This window comes from Schistocerca americana, unplaced genomic scaffold (genome assembly GCF_021461395.2).
Source record: "Schistocerca americana isolate TAMUIC-IGC-003095 unplaced genomic scaffold, iqSchAmer2.1 HiC_scaffold_13, whole genome shotgun sequence".
NCBI classification, from domain to species: Eukaryota; Metazoa; Arthropoda; class Insecta; order Orthoptera; family Acrididae; genus Schistocerca; species Schistocerca americana.
Window position 1 is genome coordinate 22,752,701 of NW_025725371.1, and position 17,669 is coordinate 22,770,369.

Here is a 17,669-nt window from a genome sequence, read left to right on the forward strand (position 1 = left end):
TGTATCGGAAACTAATACTGGTCTCACAGGGAACGGTCAAAGCACCGACTGTTAGAAGAGTCTCTATTCTTGTACTTAAAGCGGCATTGTGCCTTTTTGTATTTAATTCCGATGTATTATATGTGTTTCATCGTCAATGTGAAGGTCCAAGGAACACATTGAACCTGCAGTGGTGTATCGGAAGCTAATACCGGTCTCACAGGAAAGGATCAAAGCACAGACACTAAGAAGTCTCACTCTTCTTGCACTTAAGGGGCCATTGTGCCTTTTGTATTTAATTCCGATGCGATTTCTGTGTTTAATCGTCAATTCGAATGTCCATGGAGCACATTGAATTTGCAGTGGTGTATCGGAAACTAATACTGGTCTCACAGGATAGGTCCAAAACACAGACTCTAAGGAGTCTCACTCTTCTTGCACTTAATACGGCATTGTGCCTTTTGTATTTAGGTCCGATCTACTTACAGTAGTTCATCGTCAGTGTGTTTGTCCAAGGAATACATTGAACCTGCAGTGGTATAACGGAAACTAATACTGGTCTGACAGGGAATGCTCAAAACACCGACTGTAAGAAGAGTCTCTATTTTTGTACTTAAGGCTGCATTGTGCCAATTGTATTTAATTCCGACGCGATTACTGTGCTTCATCGTCAATGTGAAGGTCCAAGGAATACATTGAACCTGCAGTGGTGTATCGGAAACTATTACTGGTCTCACAAGGAATGCTCAAAGCACCGACTGTAAGAAGAGTCTATATTCTTGTACTTAAGGCGGCATTGTGCCTTTTGTATTTAGTTGCGATGCGATTTCTGTGTTTCACTTCAATGTTAATATCCAATGAATACATTGAACCTGCAGTGGTGTATCCGAATCTAATACTGGTTCACAGGAAAGGATCTAAGCACAGACCCTAAGAAGTCTCACTCTTCTTGCACTTAAGTTGCATTGTGCCTTTTGTATTTAATTCTGATCTAATTTCAGTGTTTCATCGTCAACGTTTCTGTCCAAGGAATACACTGAACCTGCAGTGGTGTATCGGAAACTAATACTGGTCTCACAGGGAATGCTCAAAACATCGACTGTAAGAAGAGTCTCTCTTTTAGTACTTAAGGCTGCATTGTGCCTTTTGTATTTAATTCCGACGCGATTACTGTGTTTCATCATCAATGTGAAGGTCCAAGGAATACATTGAACCTGCAGTGGTGTATCGGAAAGTAATACTGGTCTCACAGGGAATGCTCAAAGCACCGACTGTAAGAAGAGTCTCTATTCTTGTACTTAAGGCGGCATTGTGCCTTTTGTATTTAATTGCGATGCGATTTGTGTGTTTCATCATCAATGTTAATATCCAATGAATACACTGAACCTGCAGTGGTGTATCCGAAACTAATACTGGTTCACAGGAAAGGATCAAAGCACAGACCCTAAGAAGTCTCACTCTTCTTGCACTTAAGTTGCATTGTGCCTTTTGTATTTAATTCTGATCTAATTTCAGTGTTTCATCGTCAACGTGTGTGTCCAAGGAATACATTGAACCTGCAGTGGTGTATCGGAAACTAATACTGGTCTCACAGGGAATGCTCAAGCCACCGACTGTAAGAAGAGTCTCTATTCTTGACCTTAAGGTGGCATTGTGACTTTTGTATTTAATTGCGATGCGATTTCTGTGTTTCATCATCAAGGTGAAGGTCCAAGGAATACATTGAACCTGCAGCGGTGTATCGGAAACTAATACTGGTCTCACAGAAAAGGATCAAAGCACAACTTTAAGAAGTCTCACTCTTCTAGCACTTAAGGCGGCATTGTGCCTTTGTATTTAATTCCGATGCGATTTCTGTGTTTCATCGTCAATGTGAAGGTCCAAGGAATACATTGAAATTGCAAATGAGTATCGGAAACTAATACTGGTCTCACAGGAAAGGATCAATGCACAGATTCTAAGAAGTCTCACCCTTCTTGCACTTAAGGCGGCATTGTGCCTTTTGTATTTAATTCCGATGCGATATCTGTGTTTCATCGTCAATGAGGAGGTCCAAGGAACACATTGAACCTGCAGTGGTTTATCGGAAACTAATACTGGTCTCACAGGAAAGGATCAAAGCACAGACTCTAAGAAGTCTCACTCTTCTTGCACTTAAGGCGGCATTGCGCCTTTTGTATTGAATTCCGATGTAATTTCAGTGGTTCATCGGCAACGTGTATGTCCTAGGAATAGATTGAACCTGCAGTGGTGTATCGGAAACTAATACTGGTCTCACAGGTAATGTTCAAAGCACCGACTTTAAGAAGAGTCTCAATTCTTGTACTTAGTGCGGCATTTTTCCTTTTGTATTTAATTCCGATGCGATTTCTGTGTTTCATCGTCAATGTGTATGTCCAAGGAATACATTGAACCTGCAGTGGTGTATCGGAAACTAATACTGGTCTCACATGAAAGGATCAAAGCACAGACTCTAAGAAGTCTCACTCTTCTTGCAGTTGAGGCGGCATTGTGCCTTTGGATTTTCCTCCGATGTGATTTCTGTGTTTCATCGTCAATGTGAAGGTCCAAGGAATACATTGAACCTGCAGTGGTTTATCGGAAACTAATACTGGTCTCACAGGAAAGGATCAAATCACAGACTCTAAGAAGTGTCACTCTTCTTGCACTTAATGCGGCATTGAGCCTTTTGTATTTAATTCCGATGCGATTTCTGTGTTTCATCGTCAATGTGAAGGTCCAAGGAATACATTGAACCTGCAGTGGTTTATCGGAAACTAATTCTGGTCTCACAGGAAAGGATCAAAGCACAGACTCTAAGAAGTGTCACTCCTCTTGCACTTAATGCGGCATTGCGCCTTTTGTATTTAATTCCGATGCGTTTTCTGTGTTTCATCGTCAATGTGAAGGTCCAAGGAATACATTGACCCTGCAGAGGAGTATCGGAAACCAATACTGGTCTCACAGGAAAGGATCAAAGCACAAACTCTAAGAAGTCTCACTCTTCTTGCACTTACGATGGCACTGCGCATTTTGTATTTAATTCCGATGTAATTTCAGGTGTTTATCGTCAATGTGTATTTCCAGGGAATACATTGAATCTGCAGAGGTGTGTCAGAAACTAATACTGGTCTCACAGGGAATGCTCAAAACACCGACTGTAAGACGAGTCTCTATTTTTATATTTAAGGCGGCATTGTGCCTTTCGTATTTAATTCCGACGCGATTTCTGTGTTTCATCGTCAATGTGAAGGTCCAAGGAGTACATTGAACCTGCAGTGGTGTGTCGGAAACTAATACTGGTCTTACAGGAAAGGACCAAAGCACAGACTCTAAGAAGTCACACTCTTCTTGCACTTAAAGCGGCATTGTGCCTTTTGAATTTAATACCGATGAGATATCTGTCTTTCATCGTCAATGTTAATGTCCAAGGAATACATTAAACCTGGAGTGGTGTATCGGAAACTGATACTGGTCTCACAGGAAAGGATCAAAGCACAGACTCTAAGAAGTCTCACTCTTCTTGCACTTAGGGTGGCACAGCGCATTTTGTATTTAATTCCGATGTAATTTCAGATGTTTATCGTCAATGTGCGTTTTGTATTTAATTCCGATGCGATTTCTATGTTTCTTCGTCAATGTGAAGTTCCAAGGAATACATTGAACCTGCAGTAGTGTATCGGAAACTAATACTGGTCTCACAGGAAAGGATCAAAGCACAGACTCTAAGAAGTCTCACTCTTCTTGCACTTAAGGCGGCATTGTGCCTTTTGTATTTAATTCCGATGCGATATCTGTGTTTCATCGTCAATGCGAAGGTCAGAGGAACACATTGAAACTGCAGTGGTGTATCTCAAACTAATACTGGTCTCACAGGAAAGGATCAAAGCACAGATTTTAAGAAGTTTCACTCTTCTTGCACTTAAGGCGGAACTGTTCCATTTGTATTTAATTCTGATGTAATTTCAGTGTTTCATTGTCATTGTGTATGTCCAAGGAATACATTGAACCTGCAGTGGTGTATCGGAAACTAATACTGGTCTCACACGGAATGCTCAAAGCACCGACCTTATGCGATTTCTGTGTTTCATCGTCAATGTGAAGATCGAAGGAATACAATGAGCCTGCAGTGATGTATCGGAAACTAATACTGGACTAATAGGAAAGGATCAAAGCACCGACTGTAAGAAGAGTCTCTATTCTAGTACTTAAGGCGGCATTGTGCCTTTTGTATATAATTGCGATGCGATTTCTGTGTTTCATCATCAATGTGAAGGTCCAATGAATACATTGAACCTGCAGTGGTGTATCGGAAACTAATACTGGTTCACAGGAAAGGATCAAAGCACAGACTCTAAAAAGTCTCACTCTTCTTGCAATTAAGTTGCATTTTGCCTTTTGTATTTAATTCCGATCCAATTTCAGTGTTTCATCGTCAAGGTGTATGTCCAAGGAATACATTGAACCTGCAGTGGTGTATAGGAAACTAATACTGGTCTCACAGGGAATGCTCAAAGCACCGATTGTAAGAAAAGTCTCTATTCTTGTACTTAAGGCGGCATTGTGCCTTTTGTATTTAATTCCGATGCGATTTCTGTGTTTCATCGTCAATGTGAAGGTCCAAGGAATACATTACCTGCAGTTGAGTATCAGAAACTAATACTGGTCTCAGAGGAAATGATTAATGCACAGACTCTAAGAAGTCTCACTCTTCTTGCACTTAAGGCGGCGTTGTGCCGTTCGTATTTAATTCCTATGCGATTTCTGTGTTTCATCGTCAATGTGAAGGTAAAAGGAATAGATTGAACCAGCAGTGGTGTATCGTAAACTAATACTGATGTCGAAGGAAAGGATCAAAGCACAGAATCTAAGAAGTCTCACTCTTCTTGCACTTAAGGCGGCATTGTGCCTTTGGATTTATCTCCGATGTGATTTCTGTGTTTCATCGTCAATGCGAAGGTCCAAGGAATACGTTGAACCTGCAGTGGTTTATCGGAAACTAATACTGGTCTCACAGGAAAGGATTAAAGCACAGACTCTATGAAGTGTCACTCTTCTTGCACTTAATGAGGCATTGTGCCTTTTGTATTTATTTCCGAAGCGATTTCTGTGTTTCATCGTCAATGTGAAGGTCCAAGGAATACATTGACCCTGCAGTGAGTATCGGAAACTAATACTGGTCTCACAGGAAAGGATCAAAGCACAGATTCTAAGAAGTCTCACTCTTCTTGCACTTAAGGTAGCACTGCGCCTTTTGTATTTAATTCCGAGGTAATTTCAGTGGTTTATCGTCAATGTGTATGTCCTAGGAATACATTGACCCTGCAGTGGTGTATCGGAAACTAATACTGGTCTCACGGGAAAGGATAAAAGCACAGACTCTAAGAAGTCTCACTCTTCTTGCACTTAAGGCGGCATTGTGAGTTTTGTATTCGATTCCGATTTAATTTCAGTGTTTCATCGTCAATGTGTATGTCCAAGGAATACATTGAACCTGCAGTGGGGTGTCAGAAACTAATACTGGTCTCACAGGGAATGCTCAAAACAGCGACTGTAAGAGGAGTCTCTATTCTTATATTTAAGGCGGCATTGTGCCTTTTGTATTTAATTCCGACGCGATTTCTGTGTTTCATCGTCAATGTGAGGGTCCAAGGATAACTTTGAACCTGCAGTGGTGTGTCGGAAACTAATACTGGTCTCACAGGAAAGGACCAAAGCACAGACTCTAAGAAGTCACACTCTTCTTGCACTTAAGTCGGCATTGTGCCTTTAGTATTTAATTCCGTTGCGATATCTGTGTTTTTGTTCGTCAATGTGAATGTCCAAGGAATACATTGAACCTGCAGTGTTGTATCGGAAACTAATACTGGTCTCACAGGGAAAGCTCAAATCACCGACTGTAAGAGGAGTCTCTATTCTTGTTCTTAGGGTGGCATTGTGCCATTTGAATTTACTTCCGATGCGATTTCTGTGTTTCATCGTCATTGTGAAGGTCCAAGGAATACATTGACCTGCAGTGGAGTATCGGAAACTAATACTGGTCTCAGAGGAAATGATCAATGCACAGACTCTAAGAAGTCTCACTCTTCTTGCACTTAAGGCGGCATTGTGCCGTTTGTATTTAATTCCTATGCGATTTCTGTGTTTCATCGTCAATGTGAAGGTAAAAGGAATAGATTGAACCAGCAGTGGTGTATCGTAAACTAATACTGATGTCAAAGGAAAGGATCAAAGCACAGACTCTAAGAAGTCTCACTCTTCTTGCACTTAAGGCGGCATTGTGCCTTTGGATTTATCACCGATGTGATTTCTGTGTTTCATCGTCAATGCGAAGGTCCAAGGAATACGTTGAACCTGCAGTGGTTTATCGGAAACTAATACTGGTCTCACAGGAAAGGATTAAAGCACAGACCCTATGAAGTGTCACTCTTCTTGCACTTAATGAGGCATTGTGCCTTTTATATTTAATTCCGAAGCGATTTCTGTGTTTCATCGTCAATGTGAAGGTCCAAGGAATACATTGACCCTGCAGTTAGTATCGGAAACTAATATTGGTCTCACAGGAAAGGATCAAAGCACAGATTCTAAGAAGTCTCACTCTTCTTGCACTTAAGGTGCACTGCGCCTTTTGTATTTAATTCCGAGGTAATTTCAGTGGTTTATCGTCAATGTGTATGTCCTAGGAATACATTGACCCTGCAGTGGTGTATCGGAAACTAATACTGGTCTCACAGGAAAGGACCAAAGCACAGACTCTAAGAAGTAATACTCTTCTTGCACTTAAGTCGGCATTGTGCCTTTAGTATTTAATTCCGTTGCGATATCTGTGTTTTTGGTCGTCAATGTGAATGTCCAAGGAATACATTGAACCTGCAGTGGTGTATCGGAAACTAATACTGGTCTCACAGGGAAAGCTCAAATCACCGACTGTAAGAAGAGTCTCTATTCTTGTACTTAGGGTGGCATTGTGCCTTTTGTATTTACTTCCGATGCGATTTCTGTGATTCATCGTCATTGTGAAGGTCCAAGGAATACATTGAACCTGCAGTGGTGTATCGGAAACTAATACCCGTCTCACAGGAAAGGCTCAAAGCACAGACTCTAAGAAGTCTCACTTTTCTTGCACTTAAGGCGGCATTGTGCCTTTTGTATTTAATTCCGATGCGATTTCTGTGTTTCATCGTCAATGGGAAGGTCCAAGGAATACATTAAACCTGCAGTGGTGTATCCGAAACTAATACTGGTCACACAGGAAAGGATCAACGCACAGACTCTAAGAAGTGTCACTCTTCTTGCACTTAAGTTGCATTGTGCCTTTTGTATTTAATTCTGATCTAATTTCAGTGTTTCATCGTCAACGTTTGTGTCCAAGGAATACATTGAACCTGCAGTGGTGTATCGGAAATTAATACTGGTCTCACAGGGAATACTCAAAACACCGACTGTAAGAAGAGTCTCTATTTTTGAACTTAAGGCTGCATTGTGCCTTTTGTATTTAATTGCGATGCGATTTCTGTGTTTCATCATCAATGTGAAGGTCCAAGGAATACATTGAAATTGCAAATGAGTATCGGAAACTAATACTGGTCTCACAGGGAAGGATCAATGCACAGACTCTAAGAAGTCTCACCCTTCTAGCACTTAAGGCGGCATTGTGCCTTTGTATTTAATTCCGATGCGATTTCTGTGCTTCATCGTCAATGTGAAGGTCCAAGGAATACATTGAAATTGCAAATGAGTATCGGAAACTAATACTGGTCTCACAGGAAAGGATCAAAGCACAGACTCTAAGAAGTCTCACTCTTCTTGCACTTATAGCGGCATGGCGCCTTTTGTATTTAATTCCGACGTAATTTCAGTGGTTCATCGGCAACGTGTATGTCCTAGGAATACATTGAACCTGCAGTGGTGTATCGGAAACTAATACTGGTCTCACAGGGAATGTTCAAAGCACCGACTTCAAGAAGAGTCTCGATTCTTGTACTTAGGGCGGCATTTTTCCTTTTGTATTTAATTCCGATGCGATTTCTGTGTTTCATCGTCAATGTGTATGTCCAAGGAATACATTGAACCTGCAGTGGTGTATCGAAAACTAATACTGGTCTCACAGGAAAGGATCAAAGCACAGACTCTAAGAAGTCTCACTCTTCTTGCACTTAAGGCGGCACTGTGCCTTTGGATTTACCTCCGATGTGATTTCTGTGTTTCATCGTCAGTGTGATGGTCCAAGGAATACATTGAACCTGCACTGGTTTATCGGTAACTAATTCTGGTCACACAGGAAAGGATCAACGCACAGACTCTAAGAATTGTCACTCTTCTTGCACTTAATGCGGCATTGCGCCTTTTGTTATTAATTCCGATGCGATTTCTGTGTTTCATCGTCAATGTGAATGTCCAAGGAATACATTGACCCTGCAGAGGAGTATCGGAAACTAATACTGGTCTCACAGAAAATGCAAAAAACACCGTCTGAAAGAAGAGTCTCCATTCTTGCACTTAAGGCGGCATTGTGCCTTTTGTATTTAATTCCGATGCGATATCTGTGTTTCATCGTCAATGCGAAGGTCCAAGGAACGCATTGAAACTGCAGTGGTGTATCTCAAACTAATACTCGTCTCACAGGAAAGGGTCAAAGCACAGATTTTAAGAAGTTTCACTCTTCTTGCACTTAAGGCGGAATTGTTCCATTTGTATTTAATTCTGATGTAATTTCAGTGTTTCATTGTCATTGTGTATGTCCAAGGAATACATTGAACCTGCAGTGGTGTATCGGAAACTTATACTGGTCTCACACGGAATGCTCAAAGCACCGACCTTAAGAAGAGTCTCTATTCTTGTACTTAAGGCGGCATTGTGCCTTTTGTATATAATTGCGATGCGATTTCTGTGTTTCATCATCAATGTGAAGGTCCAATGAATACATTGAACCTGCAGTGGTGTATCGGAAACTAATACTGGTTCACAGGAAAGGATCAAAGAACAGACTCTAAAAAGTCTCACTCTTCTTGCACTTAAGTTGCATTGTGCCTTTTGTTTTTAATTCGGATCCAATTTCAGTGTTTCAACGTCAACGTGTGTGTCCAAGGAATACATTGAACCTGCAGTGGTGTATAGGAAACTAATACTGGTCTCACAGAGAATGCTTAAAGCAACGACTGTAAGAAGAGTCTCTATTCTTGTACTTAAGGCGGAATTGTGCCTTTTGAATTTAATTCCGATGCGATTTCTGTGTTTCATCTTCAATGTGAGGGTCCAAGGAATACATTGACCTGCAGTGGAGTATCGGAAACAAATACTGGTCTCAGAGGAAATGAACAATGCACAGACTCTAAGAAGTCTCACTCTTCTTGCACTTAAGGCGGCATTGTGCCTTTTGTATTTAATTGCTATACGATTTCTGTGTTTCATCGTCAATGTGAAGGTAAAAGGAATAGATTGAACCAGCAGAGGTGTATCGGAAACTAATACTGGTGTCACAGAAAAGGATCAAAGCACAGACTCTAAGAAGTCTCACTCTTCTTGCACTTAAGGCGGCATTGTGCCTTTGGGTTTATCTCCGATGTGATTTCTGTGTTTCATCGTCAATGTGTATGTCCAAGGAAAACATTGAAGCTGCAGTGGTTTATCGGAAACTAATACTGGTCTCACGGGAAAGGATCAAAGCACAGACTCTATGAAGTGTCACTCTTCTTGCACTTAATGATGAATTGTGCCTTTTGTATTTAATTCCGAAGCGATTTCTGTGTTTCAACGTCAATGTGAAGGTCTGAGGAATACATTGACCCTGCAGTGGAGTATCGGAAACTAATACTGGTCTCACAGGAAAGGATCAGAGCACAGACTCTAAGAAGTCACACTCTTCTTGCACTTAAGGCGGCATTATGCCTTTTGTATTTAATTCCGTTGCGATATCTGTGTTTCATCTTCAATGTGAATGTCCATGGAATACAATGAATTTGTAGTTTTGTATCGGAAACTAATACTGGTCTCACAGGAAAGGATCAAAACACAGACTCTAAGGAGTCTCACTCTCCTTGCACTTAAGGCGGCATTGTGCCTTTTGTATTTAATTACGATGCGGTTTCTGTGTTTCATCGTCAATGTGAAGGTCCAAGGAATACATTGAACCTGCATTGGACTATCGGAAACTAATACTGGTTCACAGGAAAGGATCAAAGCACAGCCTCTAAGAAGTCTTACTCTTCTTGCACTTAAGTTGCATTGTGGCTTTTGTATTAAATTCCGATGTAATTTCAGTGTTTCATCGTCAATGTGTATGTCCGAGGAATACATTGAACCAGCAGTGGTGTATCGGAAACTAATACTGGTCTCACAGGGAACGGTCAAAGCACCGACTGTAAGAAGAGTTCCTATTCTTGTACTTAAAGCGGCATTGTGCCTTTTTGTATTTAATTCCGACGTGATATCTGTGTTTCATCGTCAATGTGAAGGTCCATGGAACAAATTGAACCTTCAGTGGTGTATCGGAAATTAATACCGGTCTCACAGGAAAGGATCAGAGCACAGACTCTAAGAAGTCTCACTCATTTTGCACTTAAGGCGGCATTGTGCCTTTTGTATTTAATTGCGATGCGATTTCTGTGTTTCATCGTCATTGTGAAGTTCCAACGAATACATTAAACCTGCAGTGGTGTATCGGAAACTAATACTGGTTCACAGGAAAGGATCATAGCACAGACTCTAAAAAGTCTCACTCTTCTTGCACTTAAGTTGCCTTGTGCCTTTTGTATTTAATTCCGATCCAATTTCAGTGTTTCATCGTCAACGTTTGTGTCCAAGGAATACATTGAACCTGCAGTGGTATATCGGAAACTAATACTGGTCTCACAGGGAATGCTCAAAACACCGACTGTAAGAAGAGTCTCTGTTTTTGTACTTAAGGCTGCATTGTGCTTTTTGTATTTAATTCCGACGCGATTACTGTGTTTCATCGTCAAGGTGGAGGTAAAAGGAATACATTGAACCTGCAGTGGTGTATCGGAAACTAATACTGGTCTCACAGGGAATGTTCAAAGCACCGACTGTAAGAAGAGTCTCTATTCTTGTACTTAAGGCGGCATTGTGCCTTTTGTATTTAATTGCGATGCGATTTCTGTGTTCCATCATCAATGTTAATATCCAATGAATACATTGAACCTGCAGTGGTGTATCCGAAACTAATACTGGTTCACAGGAAAGGATCATAGCACAGACTCTAAAAAGTCTCACTCTTCTTGCACTTAAGTTGCCTTGTGCCTTTTGTATTTAATTCTGATCTAATTTCAGTGTTTCATCGTCAACGTGTGGTTCCAAGGAATACACTGAACCTGCAGTGGTGTATCGGAAACTAATACTGGTCTCACAGGAAAGGATCAGAACACAGACTGAAAGAAGAGTCTCTATTCTAGTACTTAAGGCGGCATTGTGCCTTTTGTATTTTATTGCGATGCGATATCTGTGTTTCATCGTCAATGTGAAGGTCCAAGGAACACATTGAACCTGCAGTGGTGTATCGGAAACTAATACTGGTCTCACAGGAAACGATCAAAGCACAGACTCTAAGAAGTCTCACTCTTCTTGCACTTAAGGCGGCATTGCGAATTTTGTATTTAATTCCGATGTAATTTCAGTGGTTCATCGGCAACGTGTATGTCCTAGGAATAGATTGAACCTGCAGTGCTGTATCGGAAACTAAGACTGATCTCAGAGGGAATGTTCAAAGCACCGACTGTAAGAAGAGTCTCTATTTTTGTACTTAAGGCGGCATTGTGTCTTTTGTATTTAATTCCGATGCGATTTCTGAGTTTCATCGTCAATGTGTATGTCCAAGGAATACATTGAACCTGCAATGGGCTGTCGGAAACTAATACTGGTCTCACAGGGAATGCTCAAAGCACCGACTGTAAGAAGAGTCTCTATTTTTGTACTTAAGGCGGCATTGTGTCTTTTGTATTTAATTCCGATGCGATTTCTGAGTTTCATCGTCAATGTGTATGTCCAAGGAATACATTGAACCTGCAATGGGCTGTCGGAAACTAATACTGGTCTCACAGGGAATGCTCAAAGCACCGACTGTAAGAAGAGTCTCTATTTTTGTACTTAAGGCGGCATTGTGTCTTTTGTATTTAATTCCGATGCGATTTCTGAGTTTCATCGTCAATGTGAAGGTCGAAGGAATACATTGAACCTGCAGTGGTGTATCGGAGACTAATACTGGTCTCACAGGAATGGATCAAAGAACAGACTCTAAGAATTCTCACTCTTCTTGCACTTAAGCCGGCATTGTAGCTTTTGTATTTAATTTCGACGTAATTTCAGTATTTCATCGTCAATGTGTATGTCCAAGGAATACATTGAACCGGCAGTGGTGTATCGGAAGCTAATATTGGTCTCACAGGAAAGGATCAAATGACAGACTCTAAGAAGTCTCACTCTTCTTGCACTTAAGGCGGCATTGTGGCTATTGTATTAAATTCCGATGTATTTCCACTGTTTCATCGTCAATGTGTATGTCCGAGGAATACATTGAACCAGCTGTGGTGTATCGGAAACTAATACTGGTCTCACAGGGAACGGTCAAAGCACCGACTGTAAGAAGAGTTCCTATTCTTGTACTTAAAGCGGCATTGTGCCTTTTTGTATTTAATTCTGACGTGATATCTGTGTTTCATCGTCAATGTGAAGGTCCATGGAACACATTGAACCTTCAGTGGTGTATCGGAAACTAATACCGGTCTCACAGGAAAGGTCAAAGCACAGACTCTAAGAAGTCTCACTCATCTTGCACTTAAGGCGGCATTGTGCCTTTTGTATTTAATTGCTATACGATTTCTGTGTTTCATCGTCAATGTGAAGGTAAAGGGAATAGATTGAACCAGCAGTGGTGTATCGGAAACTAATACTGGTGTCACAGAAAAGGATCAAAGCACAGACTCTAAGAAGTCTCACTCTTCTTGCACTTAAGGCGGCATTGCGCCTTTGGGTTTATCTCCGATGTGATTTCTGTGTTTCATCGTCAGTGTGTATGTCCAAGGAAAACATTGAAGCTGCAGTGGTTTATCGGAAACTAATACTGGTCTCACGGGAAAGGATCAAAGCACAGACTCTATGAAGTGTCACTCTTCTTGCACTTAATGATGAATTGTGCCTTTTGTATTTAATTCCGAAGCGATTTCTGTGTTTCATCGTCAATGTGAAGGTCCGAGGAATACATTGACCCTGCAGTGGAGTATCGGAAACTAATACTGGTCTCACAGGAAAGGATCAGAGCACAGACTCTAAGAAGTCACACTCTTCTTGCACTTAAGGCGGCATTATGCCTTTTGTATTTAATTCCGTTGCGATATCTGTGTTTCATCGTCAATGTGAATGTCCATGGAATACAATGAATTTGTAGTTTTGTATCGGAAACTAATACTGGTCTCACAGGAAAGGATCAAAACACAGACTCTAAGGAGTCTCACTCTCCTTGCACTCAAGGCGGCATTGTGCCTTTTGTATTTAATTACGATGCGGTTTCTGTGTTTCATCGTCAATGTGAAGGTCCAAGGAATACATTGAACCTGCATTGGACTATCGGAAACTAATACTGGTTCACAGGAAAGGATCAAAGCACAGCCTCTAAGAAGTCTTACTCTTCTTGCACTTAAGTTGCATTGTGGCTTTTGTATTAAATTCCGATGTAATTTCAGTGTTTCATCGTCAATGTGTATGTCCGAGGAATACATTGAACCACCAGTGGTGTATCGGAAACTAATACTGGTCTCACAGGGAACGGTCAAAGCACCGACTGTAAGAAGAGTTCCTATTCTTGTACTTAAAGCGGCATTGTGCCTTTTTGTATTTAATTCCGACGTGATATCTGTGTTTCATCGTCAATGTGAAGGTCCATGGAACACATTGAACCTTCAGTGGTGTATCGGAAATTAATACCGGTCTCACAGGAAAGGATCAGAGCACAGACTCTAAGAAGTCTCACTCATTTTGCACTTAAGGCGGCATTGTGCCTTTTGTATTTAATTGCGATGCGATTTCTGTGTTTCATCGTCATTGTGAAGGTCCAACGAATACATTAAACCTGCAGTGGTGTATCGGAAACTAATACTGGTTCACAGGAAAGGATCATAGCACAGACTCTAAAAAGTCTCACTCTTCTTGCACTTAAGTTGCCTTGTGCCTTTTGTATTTAATTGCGATCCAATGTCAGTGTTTCATCGTCAACGTTTGTGTCCAAGGAATACATTGAACCTGCAGTGGTATATCGGAAACTAATACTGGTCTCACAGGGAATGCTCAAAACACCGACTGTAAGAAGAGTCTCTATTTTTGTACTTAAGGCTGCATTGTGCTTTTTGTATTTAATTCCGACGCGATTACTGTGTTTCATCGTCAAGGTGGAGGTAAAAGGAATACATTGAACCTGCAGTGGTGTATCGGAAACTAATACTGGTCTCACAGGGAATGTTCAAAGCACCGACTGTAAGAAGAGTCTCTATTCTTGTACTTAAGGCGGCATTGTGCCTTTTGTATTTAATTGCGATGCGATTTCTGTGTTCCATCATCAATGTTAATATCCAATGAATACATTGAACCTGCAGTGGTGTATCCGAAACTAATACTGGTTCACAGGAAAGGATCAAAGCACAGAACCTAAGAAGTCTCACTCTTCTTGCACTTAAGTTGCATTGTGCCTTTTGTATTTAATTCTGATCTAATTTCAGTGTTTCATCGTCAACGTGTGGGTCCAAGGAATACACTGAACCTGCAGTGGTGTATCGGAAACTAATACTGGTCTCACAGGAAAGGATCAAAACACAGACTGAAAGAAGAGTCTCTATTCTAGTACTTAAGGCGGCATTGTGCCTTTTGTATTTTATTGCGATGCGATATCTGTGTTTCATCGTCAATGTGAAGGTCCAAGGAACACATTGAACCTGCAGTGGTGTATCGGAAACTAATACTGGTCTCACAGGAAACGATCAAAGCACAGACTCTAAGAAGTCTCACTCTTCTTGCACTTAAGGCGGCATTGCGCCTTTTGTATTTAATTCCGATGTAATTTCAGTGGTTCATCGGCAACGTGTATGTCCTAGGAATAGATTGAACCTGCAGTGCTGTATCGGAAACTAAGACTGATCTCAGAGGGAATGTTCAAAGCACCGACTGTAAGAAGAGTCTCTATTTTTGTACTTAAGGCGGCATTGTGTCTTTTGTATTTAATTCCGATGCGATTTCTGAGTTTCATCGTCAATGTGTATGTCCAAGGAATACATTGAACCTGCAATGGGCTGTCGGAAACTAATACTGGTCTCACAGGGAATGCTCAAAGCACCGACTGTAAGAAGAGTCTCTATTTTTGTACTTAAGGCGGCATTGTGTCTTTTGTATTTAATTCCGATGCGATTTCTGAGTTTCATCGTCAATGTGAAAGTCCAAGGAATACATTGAACCTGCAGTGGTGTATCGGAGACTAATACTGGTCTCACAGGAATGGATCAAAGAACAGACTCTAAGAATTCTCACTCTTCTTGCACTTAAGTCGGCATTGTAGCTTTTGTATTTAATTTCGACGTAATTTCAGTGTTTCATCGTCAATGTGTATGTCCAATTAATACATTGAACCGGCAGTGGTATATCGGAAGCTAATATTGGTCTCACAGGAAAGGATCAAATGACAGACTCTAAGAAGTCTCACTCTTCTTGCACTTAAGGCGGCATTGTGGCTATTGTATTAAATTCCGATGTATTTTCACTGTTTCATCGTCAATGTGTATGTCCGAGGAATACATTGAACCAGCAGTGGTGTATCGGAAACTAATACTGGTCTCACAGGGAACGGTCAAAGCACCGACTGTAAGAAGAGTTCCTATTCTTGTACTTAAAGCGGCATTGTGCCTTTTTGTATTTAATTCTGACGTGATATCTGTGTTTCATCGTCAATGTGAAGGTCCATGGAACACATTGAACCTTCAGTGGTGTATCGGAAACTAATACCGGTCTCACAGGAAAGGTCAATGCACAGACTCTAAGAAGTCTCACTCATCTTGCACTTAAGGCGGCATTGTGTCTTTTGTATTTAATTGCGAAGCGATTTCTGTGTTTCATCGTCATTGTGAAGGTCCAAGGAATACATTAAACCTGCAGTGGTGTATCGGAAACTAATACTGGTTCACAGGAAAGGATCAAAGCACAGACTCTAAAAAGTCTTACTCTTCTTGCACTTAAGTTGCATTGTGCCTTTTGTATTAAATTCCGATCAAATTTCAGTGTTTCATCGTCAACGTGTGTGTCCAAGGAATACATTGAACCTGCAGTGGTGTATAGGAAACTAATACTGGTCTCACCGGGAATGCTCAAAGCACCGACTGTAAGAAGAGTCGCTATTTTTGTACTTAAGGCTGCATTGTGCCTTTTGTATTTAATTCCGATGCGATTACTGTGTTTCGTCGTCAATGTGAAGGTCCATGGAATACAATGAATTTGTAGTTTTGTATCGGAAACTAATACTGGTGTCACAGGAAAGGATCAAAACACAGACTCTAAGGAGTCTCACTCTCCTTGCACTTAAGGCGGCATTGAGCCTTTTGTATTTAATTACGATGCGGTTTCTGTGTTTCATCGTCAATGTGAAGGTCCAAGGAATACATTGAAGCTGCATTGGACTATCGGAAACTAATACTGGTTCACAGGAAAGGATCAAAGCACAGCCTCTAAGAAGTCTTACTCTTCTTGCACTTAAGTTGCATTGTGGCTTTTGTATTAAATTCCGATGTAATTTCAGTGTTTCATCGTCAATGTGTATGTCCGAGGAATACATTGAACCAGCAGTGGTGTATCGGAAACTAATACTGGTCTCACAGGGAACGGTCAAAGCACCGACTGTAAGAAGAGTTCCTATTCTTGTACTTAAAGCGGCATTGTGCCTTCTTGTATTTAATTCCGACGTGATATCTGTGTTTCATCGTCATTGTGATGGTCCAAGGAATACATTAAACCTGCAGTGGTGTATCGGAAACTGATACCGGTCTCACAGGAAAGGATCAAAGCACAGACTCTAAGAAGTCTCACTCATCTTGCACTTAAGGCGGCATTGTGCCTTTTGTATTTGATTCCGATGCGATTTCTGTGTTTCATCGACAATGTGAAGGTCCAAGGAATACATTAAACCTGCAGTGGTGTATCCGAAACTAATACTGGTCTCACAGGGAATGCTCAAAGCACCGACTGTAAGAAGAGTCTCTATTCTTGTACTTAAGTCGGCATTGTGCCTTTTGTATTTAATTCCGATGCGATTTCTGTGTTTCATCGTCAATGTGTATGTCCAAGGAATACATTGAATATGCAATGGGCTGTCGGAAATTAATACTGGTCTCACAGGGAATGCTCAAAGCACCGACTGTAAGAAGAGTCTCTATTTTTGTACTTAAGTCGGCATTGTGTCTTTTGTATTTAATTCCGATGCGATTTCTGAGTTTCATCGTCAATGTGAAGGTAAAAGGAATACATTGAACCTGCAGTGGTGTATCGGAGACTAATACTGGTCTCACAGGAATGGATCAAAGCACTGACTCTAAGAAGTCTCACTCTTCTTGCACTTAAGTCCGCATTGTACCTTTTGTATTTAATTTCGATGTAATTTCAGTGTTTCATCGTCAATGTGTATGTCCGAGGAATACATTGAACCAGCA